This window comes from Paroedura picta, chromosome 8 (assembly GCF_049243985.1).
Source record: "Paroedura picta isolate Pp20150507F chromosome 8, Ppicta_v3.0, whole genome shotgun sequence".
Classification (NCBI taxonomy): domain Eukaryota; kingdom Metazoa; phylum Chordata; class Lepidosauria; order Squamata; family Gekkonidae; genus Paroedura; species Paroedura picta.
The window spans coordinates 102,092,111-102,110,713 of NC_135376.1; the positions used below are offsets into that span (position 1 = coordinate 102,092,111).

Here is an 18,603-nt window from a genome sequence, read left to right on the forward strand (position 1 = left end):
CATGATGCGGGCTGTCTCGGGGGCAACCCCGGGACCCGAGGAATTTTTGGAACGTCACATCACCCAGCGCAGGCGGTTGTCAAAATACGACCGCCCTACTGGGGATGAACGTTGGCCGGAGCACCTGGGACTGCCTAGCTACGCGCTGGAGCCTGTGGGTGAGACACAGGACTTGCAGTACAAGCTGGACAGGGTGACTAACTGGCTGCAGGACCTCTCGGGTCGGCTGGATCCGGAGGAGAGACGCCGAACACAACGCCTGCTAAAGGACGTGCTCGGTGGGGGTGCACACGATACCAGTGCACGGAGAGAGAGCGGTGGGTTTGCACTGCAGGAGCACGGCATGGCGGCCGCGCAAGCAACGGCAGAGGCGGCTGAGGCGCTGGCCAGAGCCCGGGCTCAGCTAGAGATCGAAGCCGAGGCGGAAGCACGCGCAAGGGCGCAGAGGGAGAGAGAAGACGAAGGCGAGGAACGAGAGGACGAAGGTGGCGCTGGCGGCGACGGTGCTGGTGGAGACGGCGCGGACGGAGGCGAGGACGCAGCAGCGGCGGCGGCGGCACGGGCAGCGGCGGATGTCGCGGGGGCCGAGGCGGCGGCAGCGGCGGCGGCGCGTGAAGCAGCGCGAGCGGCCGCGCGAGCAGCAGCAGCGGCGCAGGCAGCGGAGCGAGCGAGAGTGGCGGCTGGGAGAGGGAGAGGCATTGGCCGGGGTGCAAGACCCCCGGCCCCGGCCCCAGCACCGGCGGACTGGGGCCCAGGGCGCCTACCTGCCCACCTCCGTGGAGTGGAAATGCGGAACACCTATAAGTTCAAGGCAAAGTTTTCTGGGGACCCCTCCGATTTCCCCACGTTCCTGGTGCACCTCCAAGCCTACATGATGGACATGGGGTTCACTTTCCAAGACGACGCCGAACGGGTGCGTTTCGTGGGGCAAGCCCTGGAAGGCAAAGCTGCCAAATGGTTCGTGGACTTGTACCGTTACCACCCCCAAGCTACCCGCGACTACAACCATTTCATGAGGGCCCTGCGCCAGATGTACGTGGAACCGTTTGAACGGGAGACTGCGGAGAAGAAACTCCGGGCTCACCGGCAAGGAAAGTTGTCCGTGGTTGAGTACGCCAGGGAATTTAAGGAGCTGGCTTCCTCTGTACCAGACTGGACGGAGCCCCAACGTGTGCTGGCGTTTGTAGGGGGCCTCAATCCCACTCTGGCTGACAAGTGCCTCCTCCTGGAAGACCCACTCACTGTCGAAGGGTGGGTCCAGCTGGCTGGAGAAATGGAAAACCGCTTGGAACGGGCCTCAATGGTGCAAGCCCTGGCCGGGAAAACCATGGCGAAGACTTCCACCCCGGTGAAGACCAAGCCCCGAACCAAATTGGAACCGGCGGAGCGCACTCGGCGCATGGAGAAAGGGCTGTGCTTGGGATGTGGCCAAGCCGGGCATTTCCTCGCACACTGCCCAACGAAAGCGGCATCAACCCCGAAAACTGCGAGCAGCGCCCCGTCGAAAGCCACGCCTGCCAAGAAAACCACCACCAAGAAAAGCACCAAATCTCTCCTGGTTCCAGTGGCTGCCGTGCCAGCGGTGGACGACTCGGAGGAGGGAAGCGGGCTGGAGGACGAGGATCAAGCTGAGGAGCAGTCGGGAAACGAGGACGGTCTGCTGTAAAGGCGCCCCGCCAGCAGGCCGCCAACAGGGGCAAACGCGTGGTGAGTGATTCCCCCTTGCTACTCCTACCGGCCAACCTTTCTAACCCCAAGTCGGGGAAAACGGTGGGAATCCGATGTATTGTGGACTCGGGGTGCACCCAATCCCTAGTGAGCCCGGCACTGGCCGAGACTTTGGGGGTGGGGAAAGTGGCACTGAAAGAACCCTTGCCAATCACCCAGTTAGATGGGAAATGCGCTCCCGGTGGGGAAGCCACGGCAAAGACTCGCCCCATGGACTTGGACATAAAAAAACATTGGGAGCAAATCCAACCTTTGGTGGCCCCTCACTCTGCCTTCCCATGCGTGTTGGGGTTGGATTGGCTGAGGGAACATGATCCCCTTGTGAAGTGGAAGGAAGGGACTGTGGAATTTACCTCCGCCGCTTGCGGGCAGCACACGCGGCAGCAGGGTCCTCCGAGATCCGGGGTGGTGGCTGCTTTGGGGGTGGGGGTGGACGCGCTCCCTCCTGAATACCGGGACTTTGGTGATGTGTTCGCGGAGGTGGAGTGCAACCAGCTTCCCCCCCACCGCAAAACTGACTGTGCCATCGAATTAAAGAAGGGAGAGCCTCTCCCCAAAGCCAAACTGTATTCCATGAGCCCGCGAGAGATGGCAGAGCTTAGAGAATTTTTGGATAAGAACCTAGCGAGGGGTTTTATTAGACCAGCCACATCTTCCTTGGCAGCCCCGGTCCTTTTCGTTAAAAAGAAGGACGGTTCGCTAAGGTTGTGCACCGACTACCGCGGGTTGAACGCGGTCTCCACCTGCAACGCCTACCCGCTTCCCCTGATAAAAGACTTGCTGGGCCACTTGGGGAAGGCGCGCGTTTTTTCGAAACTGGACTTAAGGGAAGCCTACTATCGAGTTCGGATCAAGAAAGGGCATGAATATTTAACAGCTTTTAATACGCCCCTGGGGCAGTTTGAATACACCGTAATGCCGTTCGGCCTCGCCGGCGCTCCGGGCGTGTTCATGAATATGATAAATGAAATTATGCATGATTTATTGTACCAAGGGGTGTTGGTTTACATTGATGATATTCTGGTGTATTCAGAGAATGTTGAGAGTCATACTAAGCTGGTCCGCGAAGTGCTCCGCCGCTTGCGGAAGCACCAGTTGTTTGCTAAACTGTCAAAATGTGAGTTCCACCGCGAGGCAGTGGAGTTCTTGGGTTTCCGGGTCTCCCAGGCTGGGATCGAAATGGACCCTGGCAAAGTGCGTGATTTGCTGGCATGGGAGCCTCCCCGCACCAGGAGGCAATTACAAAGTTTCTTAGGATTCGCTAATTTTTACAGGACCTTCATCCCCAACTTTGCCAAGGTTGCGCTGCCCCTCACTGACTTGTTAAAAACCAAAGGGGGGAAGACGGCAAGCCGACCTGGGGCGCCTCTCCCTTGGACTCCCTCCTGTCAGGAGGCGTTTGATAAACTAAAGCTGTTATTCACGTCTGAACCTGTGTTGGCCCATGCCGACCCCTCTAAGCAATTTACAGTACAAGTAGATTCCTCGGACGTAGCAATGGGGGCCGTGATCCTCCAAGAGGGGGGGGACGGGAAATTGCACCCCCTGGCCTATTTATCAAAGAAATTTTCAGCGGCAGAAAGAAATTGGGCAATTTGGGAAAAAGAGGCGGCTGCAGTGAAATTGGCCCTTTCCACGTGGCGGCATTGGCTGGAGGGGTCCACAATCCCGTTTGTAGTCTGGACAGATCATAAAAACCTTCAGGCACTCAAACAGCCCCGCTCGCTTTCAGCCAAACAAATGAGATGGGCGGAGTTTTTCGCTCGCTTCAACTTCTCCCTAAAGCATCTTCCTGGCAAACTGAATTTTTTGGCTGATGCACTATCGCGCCTGCCTCAGTACAACAGCAAACGAGACCCATTGGTAGATACCGTCTTTACTCCCGCCCAACTGGGGATGGCCGCTGTGACGCGCAGCCACACAAAGACTGTTACGCCCATCCCAGGGGGCTGGGTCCAAAAGGACTTGTCAACTGACCCAGAGTTTTGTTCCCTCCGCCCTGATTTGTCTGAGAAGGGGGGGCTCTTTTTCAAAAGCGAAAGACTCTTTGTGCCTGCCGCGGCCCGGGGGAAGGTTTTGAAACTTTGCCACGATGCCAAAACCGCTGGACATTTTGGTTTTGTGAAAACTCTGCACCTGGTCAGGAGACAGTACTGGTGGCCATCCTTGCGTAAAGATGTGGAGAAATATGTGCAGGGGTGCCCCATTTGTATTGCCTCAAAGCCAATTGGGGGCAAGAGGAAGGGACTTTTGCAGCCGCAGCCCACCCCCTCACATCCATGGACTGATGTAACTATGGACTTTATTACAGACCTTCCCCCCAGCCAAGGGAACACTGTTATATGGGTTGTAGTGGATGCTTTTTCCAAACAGGCTCATTTCATCCCCTGCACGGGCGTGCCCTCGGCACCAAAGCTGGCCTCTCTTTTTATTAAACACGTGGTACGTCTGCACGGGATCCCGACACGTGTCCTGACGGATCGGGGCCCCCAGTTCGTTTCCAAGTTTTGGAGGGAGCTTCTTAAACTATTGGGTGTGGAGCAAGCCCTCACCTCGGGCTATCACCCGGAGTCAAATGGCCAGACCGAGAGAGTAAACCAAATCCTGGAGCAGTATTTACGCTGTTTTATCAACCACCAGCAGGATGATTGGGTTTCTTTATTGCCACTTGCTGAATTCGCCTATAACAATGGGGTCCACTCCTCAACGGGGGTATCGCCCTTCAAGGTGGTGTATGGAACTGATTTAGTGTCAGCCCCCACTTGGGGACTTAGCTCCGCAGAGGTCCCTGACATAAACAAATGGGCAGCCTCCATCAGTATGGGCTGGCCAGAAATCGTTGCTAGCCTCAAGGAAGCCAAAGATGCCTATAAGGCTCAAGCTGACAAGAAGAGGGTACCTGCCCCTGATTGGAAAGTGGGTGATTTAGCCTACCTGTCTACCAAGAACTTAAGGTGCCAGCAGAAATCCAGGAAACTTGGTCCAAAGTTTGTGGGACCATTTAAAGTGGTGAAATTGATAAATGCTGTGACTGTGGAGCTAGCTCTACCAAAAACTTATAGGAATGTGCATCCGGTTTTTCATTCCAGCCTGCTGCGAAGAGCTCCAGCCCCGGACGAGTGGCACCCTCCTCCATCTATGCCTGTTCCAATTTACATCGATAAGGACACCCACTATGAAGTCAACCAAATCTTAGACTCTCGCTTGTATAAGGGTCGCCTTCAATATTTGGTCGATTGGAAGTATTTCCCCTCTGGGGATAAAGAGTGGGTTGAGGCTGGAAATGTGAAGGCACCCCGCCTTCTCCGGGCTTTCCATCGAGCATTTCCTGATTGTCCTCGCCCGGTTGATGCCGGCTAGGTGGGGGAGTGAAGTTAGTTTTAATGTGGAGGGATGTCAGGATTGTAGAATCTCTGTCATAAATTAGCCTGAGTTCCTCCATGTCAGTTATATTACTAGATGGGGCCCGGCGCCTGCTAGTCCCGGCCTTGTAGTTTGTAAGCAATAAAATAGAATAGTGATGTTATGTTAACCTTATCTTGTTATGGGCAGAAAGGGCTGTTTGTCACCTCTTTCAAGGATGGGAGTTTGGAATCCTGTTTTGGTTTCACATATGTCTTTTCTCACTCACCTCCCTCCCTTGGGAACTGTCAAGTTTTGGGCGGGAGAAATGTATTGATAAGCTGAGGCAAATCTGGCTTCTAGTCAGATTTGACTTTTCAGTCCATTGCGTGTAGTGCTAATCAATAAAACTATCTTTCTTTTGAATAAGTTTTGTTGTGAGTTTCCTGTGCGCTTGACACACTGGCCGCCTCAATTGGTGTGCGTGTTGCCTATCTGCACATGTCGCCGCCGCCGCAGTTGGGGTTGTGGTGCCAAAAAGGTTAAGAACTGCTGCTTCAGAATACCATTTCTTCGCATTTGACTTCATAACTACAATAGAACAGATGTGTTCTTTGAAGGGCACTTACTGAAGGAATTTTAAATAGTCACAATAATTAAAAAGTAACCTGTTGAAGGGTGCAGGGTTTGCTATGATCCTAAGCATGTCTGCTCGTAGGTTCAGTGGTGCTTACTGTGCGCAGAGTTGTTGGTTGCCACTGGCTCAAAATTGTTCTGGTCTGCTGCTTCAGACCAACACGGCTGCAGAACAGATAATGCAAGGATGCAAGTTTGAAATGATGCTGGTGGTAGGTTGCACTGAGTGTTTGCTGAGCGAGAGACAAAAATGTGTTGTTGTTTTTTTACTCAGGAAACACAGAAATCACCTAGTAGTAATTGTACTAACTTTTAACCGTGGAGATAAATTGCCAATGTTACATGAGATGTAAACTGAAGGCCAAACTGGATAGTTTTGCTTTGTGTTGCCTTTCTTTTCTTTTTTTTGCACAGTGGCTTGCTGGCAAATTTGTCAGATACTTTTTTTTAGCTGCATACTAACAGTAGAAAAGTGTTTCAGGGGGTGTGTGGGATAATTTCCACCAATTCTCCCTTCCTTCTGTATTCAATCTGTGAAACATTTTTTTAAATGCATAACTCTGGCTTTCATATTGGATTATGGGGCAACATCAATAACTTCTATATTTCCTTCTTAGAAAACGGTCAGGTTCATAACTAGAGGTGGACACGAACAATCCCTCGATGTCAGATGCAGAAGAGCAGGAGAGAAGAAGTATAAGCATGGTGGTTCTGCACATGCTTTGCTCTACTGCCCCCTCTAGCAAAGCCTTTCTGGCTATGAGCCTTGGCTTTCTACCCCCCTCGTGCCAGGTCCTCTTCCTTCCTTCCTTCCTTCCTTCCTTCCTTCCTTCCTTCCTTCCCCGGCTGCTCTTGCCAGCTGATGCCCTCCCCCTTTCTATCTCCTCCCCTCTTGCTGGTCCCCCCCCCCCGCACACACACACACACACCCTCTCCCTGGTTTCTCCTATCCTCCTCCTTTCCCAGAAAGCCTCCTCCATCCAGCTGTCTGGGGTTGCTACAGTCAGAAACACAAAATCTCATCCAAACTTTGGATTCTTTTTTTAAAGGGTCTACCTGTAGGCAGGAACTGCTTTGACTGGGTTTTGAACCACCTTTTTGTTTTCTACAAACATAACTTTCCTCGTAGTCCTGGTTGTTTGGATATTTTGAATTTCACATTTCCTCCCTGCTTCCCCCCAAGGACAACCAACAGGTCTGGACCAGGGGTAGTCAAACTGCGGCCCTCCAGATGTCCATGGGCATCTGGAGGGCCGCAGTTTGACTACCCCTGGTCTGGACGATGACAGCAGCAGAGTGGGGCCACCCACAGGGGCCGGAGGGGGCTCTGCTTCCTTTGAGTCTCCCCAGGTATGCAGAAAACATATAACACTGCAAATTAATCGGGGGGGGGCTTTTAAAAAATTATCTGATGTCTGAAGATGGTCCCGAAGGGATCAGAACCGCTGATCATCAGGTAAAGGGGGGGAAAGGACAGAAGAAGAAGCCTGCTCAAACCCCTGGAAGCGACCTTTAGGGACGAATGACAAATGGCCACCCCAACCACTATTCTTGAGAGTTTTTCCTGAAAACTGGCTAGAACTTATTTCAGCTATGGTTTTGGGGGGGAAGCAGGAAGGAAATGTGAATCTGTAATCTCCCTTCTCACCATAAGGTCAAGAAGAGTCACTTTAAAGGCTTTTGGAGTTGAAAGGCAGGATATAAATTGTTTAAATATATATATTTTTAAATAAACTCAAACTTGCTTCAAAAGAAACTTTGTACGCTTGCGAAGGAAGGCTCTGTTGCTAGTAAACATGGTCGCATTCACATTCAAGGTTTTCTTTCCCACAACTCCTTGTTTGCCTTCTGGTATGAAAGTGCCACCAGATTAACTTCTCTGGGAAATGTCACGTCTGTGGTCACAGGAAGACAGCCAAGGATCCCTTATCGGGGGCTAGAACCAGCGCAGCTGCCTGGAAGCCCTCTCTTCTTCTCTAACACACCTATTTTCATCCACCAGCCTTTCTTAATCCTTTTACTATTGAAAGCCCCCTGAAACACTCTTTGGGCTTCAAGAAACCCTCGGAACTGATGCCGGCAGGCCTGCCAGACCCCTGGAAGTCCCAGGAGCCACAAGGCATGGTGGTATAAAAAGATAATAAAATAAATAAATGTCACCAGACACTCCCACCAGAAGTGACATCAAGCTCCCACTCTGGTGGGCCAGAAAGAGGGCTGGGACATGCATCCGCTGCTTCGTCACCCCCTGCCACCAAGCCCCCCCCCCGCATGCATTTAGGTTAAAATGAGGGTACTGACCCCTCTGGACTCCAGTCACCTGGAGGGGAAGAATTTTTAGGGCAGGGCCCCTCCCCTTCCCACCCCCTCCAGGACTATCATTGGTCATTTTGAGAACGGTGGCAAGTCAACATGGCCCTAAATGTCATGATTTAAAATCTATACATATATTAAAAATTACTTAACCCCCACTCAATTGGGGAAGCCCTTCCAGGGCAGTCTAGAAACCACAGGCCCTCCCAAAACCCTTGTTGAGAAAGTCTGGCATACACTCTTTGCGGAGAACCGAGAGGAGTTTCCTGAGGGAGGCAGCCTGCTGCGAGTGGCAACCGTTACTGAAATAACACACAAGGCTGGAATTCCATCCCAAAGTGTGGTCCAAGATGGGTCCGGAAGCTTGCATGCCGGAAAGTGGGAGCTGAATTCAACTCACACAATGGAACTGTCTCCACCCACCCCACCCCAGGGCCACGTGAACAGCCGCCTTATCGGAGAACCCTCTGCAAGGCACGGGGACGACAGAATTCGCTAACATACATACATACATACATACATACATACATACATACATACATACATACATACATACATGCATGCATGCATACATCTGGAAGAGGTTTTTCCAATACAGAAAAGACAGGCCACTCATGTGAATTCATGCAACCCTCTCAACCCGGGTTTCGTGAAACCCTGGAGTTTCTTAGCAGCTTTGGAATGGGTTTGAGTTAAATTGGGGTTTTTTAATTTGTTAAACATTTATTGTGTGATAAGCCCATATATGGTCATCTTGACTAATGATGGTCCTGGGTGGGCGTGTCCACCGCTCTGCTTCCCAGCCATACTCTTCACGACTGCACCACTTTTGGGACTCCTCGAAGCCTGAAGGATGTTTCAGGGGGTTCTCAATGGTAAAAATGTTGAGGAAGGATGCTCTAATATTATCATAATTTCTTTATTTTGCTTACCCAAATATCAACACAGTTCTGTGTATCTTAAATTTGTTCAGCACAAATGAATTGTTCCATTACATTAGTTCCTTTATCAATGATTTTTCTCAAGCGGAACAGAAATCATCCTGTCGGGTCCAAATTCTGCTCAGCTTTACAGCATTTACCGGGGCCCAAAACATCAGCGTCACAGAAGGACTTCCCACCACTAGGCTTCAGGAGCTGCCCAGTGTGAAGGGACGGTTGCCAAGGTCATCGTTACTATTTGCCAGAACCTGAAAGGCTACGAAGACTTTCTCCAACTCTGCAACACCACAACACTGATCTTACTCTGACTGGACTCCTAGAAATTAGAAACATCTTTTTATATAAGGACTATCACGTGACACACATAGATCAGGCTTTCTCAACCAGGGTTTTGTGAAACCCTGGGGTTCCTGGATGACCCTGGATGACCCTGGAAGGGTTTCCTGAACCTGGAAGGGTTTCCTGAATGGGTGGAAGTTAATTTATATATTTTTTAAACATTTGTTAAACACTTATCCAGTGATTTGACCATATATGGTAATGTCGACCCCCCTCCCAAAATGGCCAGCGATGGGCTTGGAGGGCGTGGGAAGGGGAGGGGCCTCAGGTGAGCATGTGCACAGCTATGCTTCCCAATGATATTTTGCACAATTGCACCACTCCAGGGGTTTCTCAAAGCCTGAAGAATGTTTCAGGGGTTTCTCAACAGTAAAAAAGTAGAGAAGGGCTGACATAGATTAACGATCTTTCTATTTACCTCATGAATACCAAAATAATGGTGAATAAGATACTGGACAGAACTATTTTTCTTAAGCACAAAACCACCTACAGAAACTAGCACCCACTCTGAGTCTGCAAGCTGGGAATACAAAAACATTGCATGGGAGTCACATAGCAGGGCCAAAACGGCCTCCAAAATGTGACATATTGAAACAGAGGTAGGTGCTTAAATGAAATATGGCTATTGGTTTCATCTGAACAAATTCAAATTTGATTTTAAGTTGCCTTTGATTTATGTTGCTATAAAAGAGAATAGGCGTTCACCTTGAAATGGTACAATACCTGCAAATTCTAAGCACTGGAAGTCATTAAAATATTAACTGATAAATCTGCCTACTGAATCACTGAAGGAGTACCAGCTCTTCATGCATTGGTATTTTGGGGAAATCTACTTAAATGCATTCTACATTGATCACAGATCAGAAGCTTTTATGAAATGGAAACACCACATTTTTAAAAAAGATGCTCATAGCAGGGAACAAAACAAGCTTTGACACCAGCCAAACAGGAGTAGCCAATGCAATGTCGCAGCCATAGGATCGGGATGTAGGAGACTCAGATTCACATCACCACATCCTGGCACAGAACCTGCTGGATGACGTGGCTGGCCCCACTCCCTCAACCGGCCCCACATCGCACATCACAAGGTAGGAGAAAACGGAGGAGAAGAGAAAGATGGCAGCTGCTTTGGGCCCCATCAGACAGAAAAGCAAGGTCTAAATGAAGTTAATACATGACACGTATTCCGGTATACCTGACCAGCCCAATCTCATCAGACTTCAACTTGCCCTCAGAACTAAGCCTTGCTGAATGCACACAAAAGCTTTCTCTGAGAAGGAAACTTTGCTGGCCTTAAAGGTACCGCTGGACTCAAAATTTGTTTTTGCTTCAGACCAACATGGCAGCCCACCTGAGGCCTCAGCCTCCCTAATTTCCATGGGGGCAGCGATCACAATATCAAACGGCCAAGCGGAGGCCTTCACCTGCATCCTCCAGCGGCCCCCACCAAGTTCTGTTTCTTGACTGTGCCAGAATGCAGCCAAGCAACAGAAACTAAGAAATGAGCCCGGAAGACAAAGTGCTTCATGTTGGACAGATAGATCCCTGTTTGACCTGGAAGCTCACTGGGTGACCTGGAGCCAGCCGCTCTTTCTCAGCCACACCTTTCTGACAGGGCTGTTGATCTGAGGCTAAAATGGAAAAGGCAGAGCTGTGCAGGCCACCCTGAGCTCCCTAGAGGAAAGGCGGCACATAAATGGATGCATCACGCTTGTCTCTTCCCTTCCAGGGGTCCCCAAATGTTGTGAGCCTGCAGGCACCTTTGGGATTCTGACGCAAGCCACAAAATGGCTGCTGCAGAAGGCGGAGTCACACACGTGGAGGAAGACCAAGTAAGGGGGGATTGGCACGGAATAAAACCAAAATTTTGGTGGCAGCAGCAACTGAAGCACGAGCTTAATCTACAGAGCCCATCAACAACCCCCCTGGAGAAGAGCATCACATGATCCTACCCAGTTTCTAAAAACGGTTGATGGGTCCTAGAGAAGGATGTTGGTGGGCACCGTGTTGGGGATCCGTGAGACTCAGGGAGTTTCACATTGTTCTCCACTACTCTTAAGGAGTCTTGCTCCAAGTCAGCGACTGAGCAGGGACTTCAACACGTGACTCCTGCATTCCTCGCTTCCAGCCCTTCCAGGCCCCAAAACCCAAGCAGCCTAATCTGCATACTATGGAAATGATGGGCGCGTTAAAGTTCTGCGTTTTGTGCCAGTGGTTATTTGTTTGCTCCTGGCAAATACCACACAGAGGTGGGGAAGAAACAGGTGGCCGGACCACCCTTGGGACATCCTGCCAGAAGGGACAGTTCCTCTCAGCTGTTCTGGCGGCCTTTCATAATGTAGCACACGAGGCAAGACAGAGAAATTCTAGGCATCAGAAAACTCAAAGCCCACGGCCTCAAATCCTAGACATACAGACACAAGAGGAGAGCCATACAGAGGGCTGGAGGAATCTTTTTATTTTATCTGCTCATGCAACCAAACATGCAGGCTGTATTCCAAGAAAAAACGTAACTTGCTCTCTCCGCTGTCTGGTTGGGCTGCAGAAGTCAGTTCAAAGATCCCCTGCTGATCCCCTGCCTGTCCTTCAGTATGAGCAGGGCTTTTTTGACTGCATCTTGACCAACCCTCCTCTATTTCCAGCTCCCATACCCCATGGCTTCTGTCCATGTGGGCCACCATCAACTTTTGGGTGGTCAGAGAGGACTGGCCTAGGAAGGGGGTTCAGAGTAGGGTTGCACGCTCCCAGCTATTTGTATGAAGGTGACAGAGAGCACTGCACTTACTGCTGAGGCACTGCACTGTCCACCCCTCTCCCTGAACCATCACCCTTTGGGGACAATCTACCAACCAATCCTGCATCCATCAAACAGTCATGGAGCCCAGCCCACATCACACCAGTTTTTCAGCAAGAACATCTTGAGCACCCTGTCAAAAGGTTGACCCTAACTGGCCTTTCCTTTGATGCTCCTGCTAAAACCAAGCCTGGACCTCCTGTGAGATCACTGAGCAGCAGTTTGTAGTAACAACGAAGAGAAACCCAGCAGATTTCACAGAGTAGCCATGGAGCAGAGAAGCAGGTTTTCATCATGACTAAAGACAAATTTGTGCTGTTGCTCAAAGAAAATGTGCTGAACTGTTACTATTATCATACCGGCCAACATTTTGTCTACGTAAGTAGGAGGCACTATTGTTGTACACACTGGTGTGCATTCTGCCTGCTGGATCTAGGCAGGGACATGCAAGAACACAGCTATTCTCTAAAGAGCACATGCCATTCTCCCCCCACCCCACTGGACTGACAGGCCGGCCCTGCGAAAGCGCCAGAAGGCCAGCTTCCTGCTTGGCACAGCTTTTCCCCAAGCAACTGAAATAATCAATACATCTTGCACATACTACGCATCAATAAATAAAAACTTCCTTCTTCCCTAGAAGCCGATACGGTTATGTAAGGTTTTTGAGGTTACTGAAGGCTCCAGCACCGTTATACAAGCTTCTTGATGGAGACATCAATTAGGAATGACATTCATGACTAAATTGTATTTTTGTAATAATAACGCAGAGAGAGAGAGAGACTACTTTGCTTCCTGGTTTTGTTCAGTTTACTGCCAACGAGGATTCACTGCCAGAGCTGCAGAAATCTCCAGCTGCACTTAAGGCAACAACAAAAAGTTTTAGTGGTCTACAAAAATGTTTCCTCAGAGGCCAGGGTCTGTCACCCCCAAGACCAGTAGCATTTGCATGTATGAAGGTGACGCTCTCCACTGTGCAGAGCTTTCTCAGGGCTCAAGTGAGGTCAGAGAGGTGTGATAAAGGAGAGAGATCGTCCCCTGGCCAACTAAAGGGAAAGCAAGAAAGCAAGAAATGTCCCCAAAAGTGGGCTGAGACAGACAGCCCAGCCACCCAGACACCTTGCTAAATACAACTGTTTTAGCCCCACTATGCTGGTACCACTGATGAAGGCACGTGGCCAAGGCACCCCCTGAACCATGGCAATGTGGAAGGCAGGAGCAGAAGAGAGAACCCAGTTTTACCCACAGGATTCACAAGGATGGGGCTTTGTAGCTTATCCTAAAGCTAGTAGAACCGTCTTCCCCAGGACCTTCCCCCCCACCACCACCACTCTCTTTTCGGAGGTCAGAACTGGGCAATATCTGTGCCACTGAGCATGCTTCTCAGTATGTTGCTTTTTGTTTTTTCATCTCTTTATTCTCAACTATGACTATATTTATTTTAAGGGGATTTTTGGAACTCCACAATCTCCCATTCTGTTTGCTCCCTTCGTAACTGTCTGATGTGAAGGAATGGACAAGGTCACCTGGCAAGTTAAAACAGACCCAGCAAGCTTTGCAAGAGTTCAGCTGAGCAGAATTTTGAGAGAGAGAGAAGGAAAAGCAAGACTCCAGTCTGTTGTCCATCTATGGCAGGGGTAGTCAAACTGCGGCCCTCCAGATGTCCATGGACTACAATTCCCAGGAGCCCCTGCCAGCAAATGCTGGCAGGGGCTCATGGGAATTGTAGTCCATGGACATCTGGAGGGCCGCAGTTTGACTACCCCTGATCTATGGCAACATGAAACATCCCCCATGGTCCAGACTGTATGAAGATGATGCACAAAAAATGTAAACAGCAAAGCCCTCAACTTTGTCTCCCAAAATCAAAGGCTTCTTAGATGCCTTCCACACAGGTGGTATCATGACTTCCACAAATGACCAGGGAAGAACTCGGGGTTCTAATAATGCACAAGAATTTCTAAGCCGAGGCTGCATGAGGGCCCCCCTGGCTGCAAACAAGCGGAACTCTCTCCATCTCCAACGTGTGGCTCATAAACAGCAGACCAATCTGGACTTTTTCCAGAGTTTACAGTTCTGGCCAGTAGCACAGTTAGATAATCACAGGTGCTGGATTTTCTAGATTTTATACAGCAATGTATACATCACATGCACAGCATGACCAGCTTCTGGGCAGGCTTGCTCAGATATAAGCCCCATAGCCCTTCTAGCTACCGTCCGCAGGGGGAGGAAAAGACTGTGATCTGGGCCCGCTGACTTCCATCCCCAAGGGATCAATCCAAAGCCCCCCACCCGCCAATCTGAGGCAGCCCCAATTTCTAGCCTGCACATAACTTATTATTATTATCTATTATATTTATATCCCGCCACTCCCACATAGGCTCGTGGCGGCTAACAATAAACGTAAAAACCCCAATAAAACCCCATAAGACAATTTAAAACGGTCAAAACCGACCCAATCACCTTAAAAACCTTTTAAAACACGGCGGTAAGCAACCCAGTTCTAACAATAATAAACCTCGGGGATGGACAAGGGGCCGATCTTTATTCCTTAAACCGCCCCTACTAGCCCAATGGGTCACTCCCAAATTCCTGGCCTGGGACGCGGTGGTCAGTTCCAACTTGGCTTGCCTTCTGAATAGGAACTTGCCTCCACAGGCAGGCGGGGGGGGGGCAGTTTCACATCCTAAACTTGGCTGCTAGGATTCAGTCACCTTGATTTGAGAGCCAAATTTCCAGTATGTGGCTTACATATTAACAAGCTAGGAGCACATTTTCATGGCCATCCTCTTGTCAGAACTAGAGAAATACAAATTGCTGGCTATAGGTTTGTTTTTAGATAACTGGAGATAACATGGGTTGAGGAGGAGAGGCAGAATGTTCTAGATCAGTGGTCCCCAACCTTTCTGAGGCTGGGAACCGGCAGGGCAGCGGGCCGTGCCCGCGGGCCGTGCCCGCGCGTGCACGAATGCGTCATGCGCGGCCGAAATCACGCATGCATGGCACTTTCGCGCATGCGCAAAAGTGCCATGCATGCACGATTTCAGCCGCGCATGGCACATTCGCGCATGCGCGATGCGCGGTGTGGCCCTGATTTCCTCTCCCCGCCCTCCCGCAGTAAGAAGCTTCCCGGGCCGCAAGCTTGCGGCCTGGGAAGTTTTTTACTGCGGGGGGGCGGGGAGAGGGAGCCGCGGCCCGGCACCATGGCCTTTGCGGCCCGGCACCGGGCCACGGCCCGCAGGTTGGGGACCACTGCTCTAGATCTCGGAAGCGACGCAGGGTTGGTACTTTCAAGAGGAGTACCATGGAAAGCTCTGCAGAATGTGGCAATGCCAGACCACCGATGCTTCTCAGTTGCTTGAAAAGCCCCTTGCTTGGGGTCACCACAAATGGACAGCATTCTGCACACACACACACACTGGATCCCACACACATATGGTTTTGATATTCCCACAAGGAAGGCAATCCCAAAGAGATGTAAGAAACATAAAAATACAATCTTAGGCATTCCAGCAGGGAATGGGAAGGAAACCTGGCACAATGAGGCTTCTTCTTAACATTTGCACTGGCGGCATTAAAATGTTCTTCCTTGGCAAACGGTGGCAGTTTGAGACAGATGGACGCAGCCGGTCTGCTTCAACATTTACTGCTCAATATCGGTGTTTTCTGATGTCTTCTGCCCAGAAATATTCCCCAAATTCCAGGCCATTGCCACAGTTAATATATTTAAAACCCTTTAAAAACAAGGTAAAAACTGCAAAGGAGGGAGAAGGATGAACCATGGCAACCAATGAGGCAGCCAGCTTCATACAGTAAGTACTAATGAGACTCTCAGAAGAGCCCGGCTGGATCAGACCAGTGAGGGTCCATCTAGTCCAGGGGTGGCCAAACGGTAACTCTCTAGATGCCCATGGACTACAATTACCATGAGCCCGTGGTGCTCATGGTAATTGTAGTCCAAGGGCATCTGGAGAGCCACAGCTTGGCCACCCCTGATCTAGTCCATCCTCCTGCCTCACACAGCGGCCAGCCAGCTATTCAACAGGGCGTCGAGGTCGAGGCCTTCCCCTGCTGGTGCCTCTAGAGAGCCAGAGGATGGCGAGCTCTGAACATGGAGGTTCCCTTTTGTGGTCACGGCTGCCAACCACAGAGGAACTTCCTCAAGTCCACCTGGACACCCTGAACCCCACGGGTGGGAGAGCCGAGGCGGGGCCTTCAGATTTGAGCAGGTTTCTCTAGGAAAGGCCGCCCTGTCGGGTCTCCAACGAGAGACCTCCGCTCCGGCGCCTTCCTCAGGAGACGGTCCCCGAGCACGGACTGCCTGACCTGTCGCCCACCAGTGCCGGGCAGGGGCCGGGGCGGCAACATCAGAAAAGGCCCCCAGAAAACCCCCTAAACACTAGAATAGAAGGCACCCGTCCGCCCAGCCGCCCCACAGACGGCCGCTTCCTGCGCCTCGGGGGGGGGGGGGAGGAGAGGGTCTCCCTCAGGTGCCGCGCGGGACCCCCGGGGGTCGGGGAGGGATGCCTGGGCCCACTTGAGCCGCACCCTCCGCCCCAATTCGCTCCCGGGGCCGGCCGGCGAAGGGTCCCCCGCGCTCCTGCAGGGCGGCCGATCCGCGGAGCTGGCGGGCGAGCCTCGAGGCGACGCGGCATCTTCGCGGAAACGGGACCCGCGGCCGCGCCGGCAGCCTCATCAATTAGTCAGACGGAGCCTCCGCCTTTGTTCCCGCGCCGCGGGGGCGGCCGGAGCAGCTGGGCTCGAGGGCGGCGGGCCTGGCCCCTGCCCGCCTGCCAAGCTGCTCCAGCCGCCCCCGCGGCTCTCGCCGGCCGACGCTGCCCCGAACCCCTTGGAGCGCCCCTGGCCCCGCGCCCCCCCCGCGCCCCCCACCCCCGCCTCCGCCGCCCTCGGCGCCCCTCGCCCCCGCCCCCGCCGCTCACCTGGCGCGCCGACCGGCCGGCCGGCCTCTCTCTCTCCCTGCCTGCCTGCCTGCCTCCTGGCCGCTCGCCCGCCCGGCTGCCGGGCGCCTCCTCCGCTCCGCCGCCGCAGCGCCCGCCGCCCGTGCCCAGAGCGCCGCCTTCCCGGGGAGCGGCCGGCCAATGGCCCGGGAGGAGGAGGAGGCCTCGGAGGGGGGCGCCGGGAAGCCCCTCCCCGCCCTGCCCCGCGCTCCCCGACTAGTATTCTTATTATTATTCTTTTATGATTTCTTTGATCTGTGGGACTCGGCGCCCTCCTCTCCTCTCGGGCATTGAGGGCCGCGAAGTGCCACAGCCTCCCGGAGCGGCGGGCGGGAAGGGCGGCCCATCGCCGGGGGGGGGGGAGGGGGGCGCCCTAAGGTGCTGCCGGCTCCAGCCTAGAGAGATGCGCGCCCAGGTGAAAAGGCGGCTGGGGGGGGGGGCTGTGGGCTCTGTGGAGGCCCTGCCTCGAGCGTCGGGGGACCGAGGAAGGACAGCTCATCTCCAGGCCACAGAGCTCGCTTCCCCCGGAGAAAAGGGCTTGCCCGGAGGTGGCCCTGGGGGCACTATCCCCTTCTGTGGTTCTGCTCCCAAGTCTCCTGGAATCTCCCTGCCAGGTGTTGGCAACCCTGTCCTGGCTGGCTCCGGAGCTTTTGACAGCTCCCCAGGCAGCCTCCTCCTCGGATGAAACTGAGCCTCCTCCCTCCTGGTTGTTCACTGTCCCCTTGTGGCAGATCTGCCCTCTTGCCTCCCCATTGCTGCTTCACCCCCTAGAAGAGGTAGTCGTGGTGTGGCCTCCTTCCAGCAGCGAGGCCAGGCCGGCCACAGCAGGATTCAGTGCAAAAAAGATGGCAGCAGGCAGCCAATCAAAAGTCACATGTGCAGTCACAAGGAGAACTCTGGGTTAAAAGAGGGCAGAAGCATTGGGTTGAAGCAGAAGCAGCATTGGGGGCCTTCCGTACAGGGTTGTTGTGCAGAACCATACATGGCTATTGTGCAGATGAAACAGGTGGCCAAAGAGCCCCTGCCACACCATCCTGTTTCATCTGCACAACAACTCTGTGCAGTAGGCCTCAAATGTTGGGGGAGGGAGAGAAGAGACACACAGAGCTTGGCTGAGTCTTCCCTCCAGCAGCAAACCTGGCCCAACAGCATTGTAAGTGAGAAGGAGTTTTTCTCCAGCTCCCTGTCCGCTGAAGGGGAAAGCTAGGAAGGTGGACAAGGGAAGGAAGGAGGAGGAAAAGGGAGGGAGGAGGAAAAAGAAGGAAACTGGTTGCAACTGTCTCCTCTAACTGAGGCAGCTCTGTGTGTGCACAGGAGGGAGGGAGGACAGCATTTGTCCGTGGATGGTTGTTTTGTAGCCTGCTAGAGTATGTTGTATTAAGTGTTGTATTAAGCTTTTGTCCATGCCTGACTGAGGAAGTATGTGCTGGGGGTGGTGAGCAACAGAGGGATTACAAGCCCCGCCCTGTGCTGGGACGTGACCCTGTGAGCTAAAGGCTCTTCCTTGTCAGAGGCATAAGTCTTGGCACGAACCGAAGGGCAAGAGCCAATGGGT

The 18,603-nt window shown here is 52.4% G+C and overlaps 1 protein-coding gene across 44 annotated transcripts in view; it reads right to left on the reverse strand.

Annotated features, from left to right (window-relative positions):
* Window positions 1–18,603, reverse strand: part of SORBS1 (sorbin and SH3 domain containing 1) — a 268,843-nt gene that overhangs the window by 186,974 nt on the left and 63,266 nt on the right. The window contains exon 1 of one of the 44 annotated variants that reach the window (XM_077351039.1): window positions 17,031–17,178. The exons of the other annotated variants lie outside the window; for them this stretch is intronic. The gene's annotated coding sequence lies outside the window, so the exon portion shown is untranslated. Of the gene's footprint in view, window positions 1–17,030; window positions 17,179–18,603 lie in introns of those variants that run through there. 44 annotated transcript variants of the gene reach the window in all.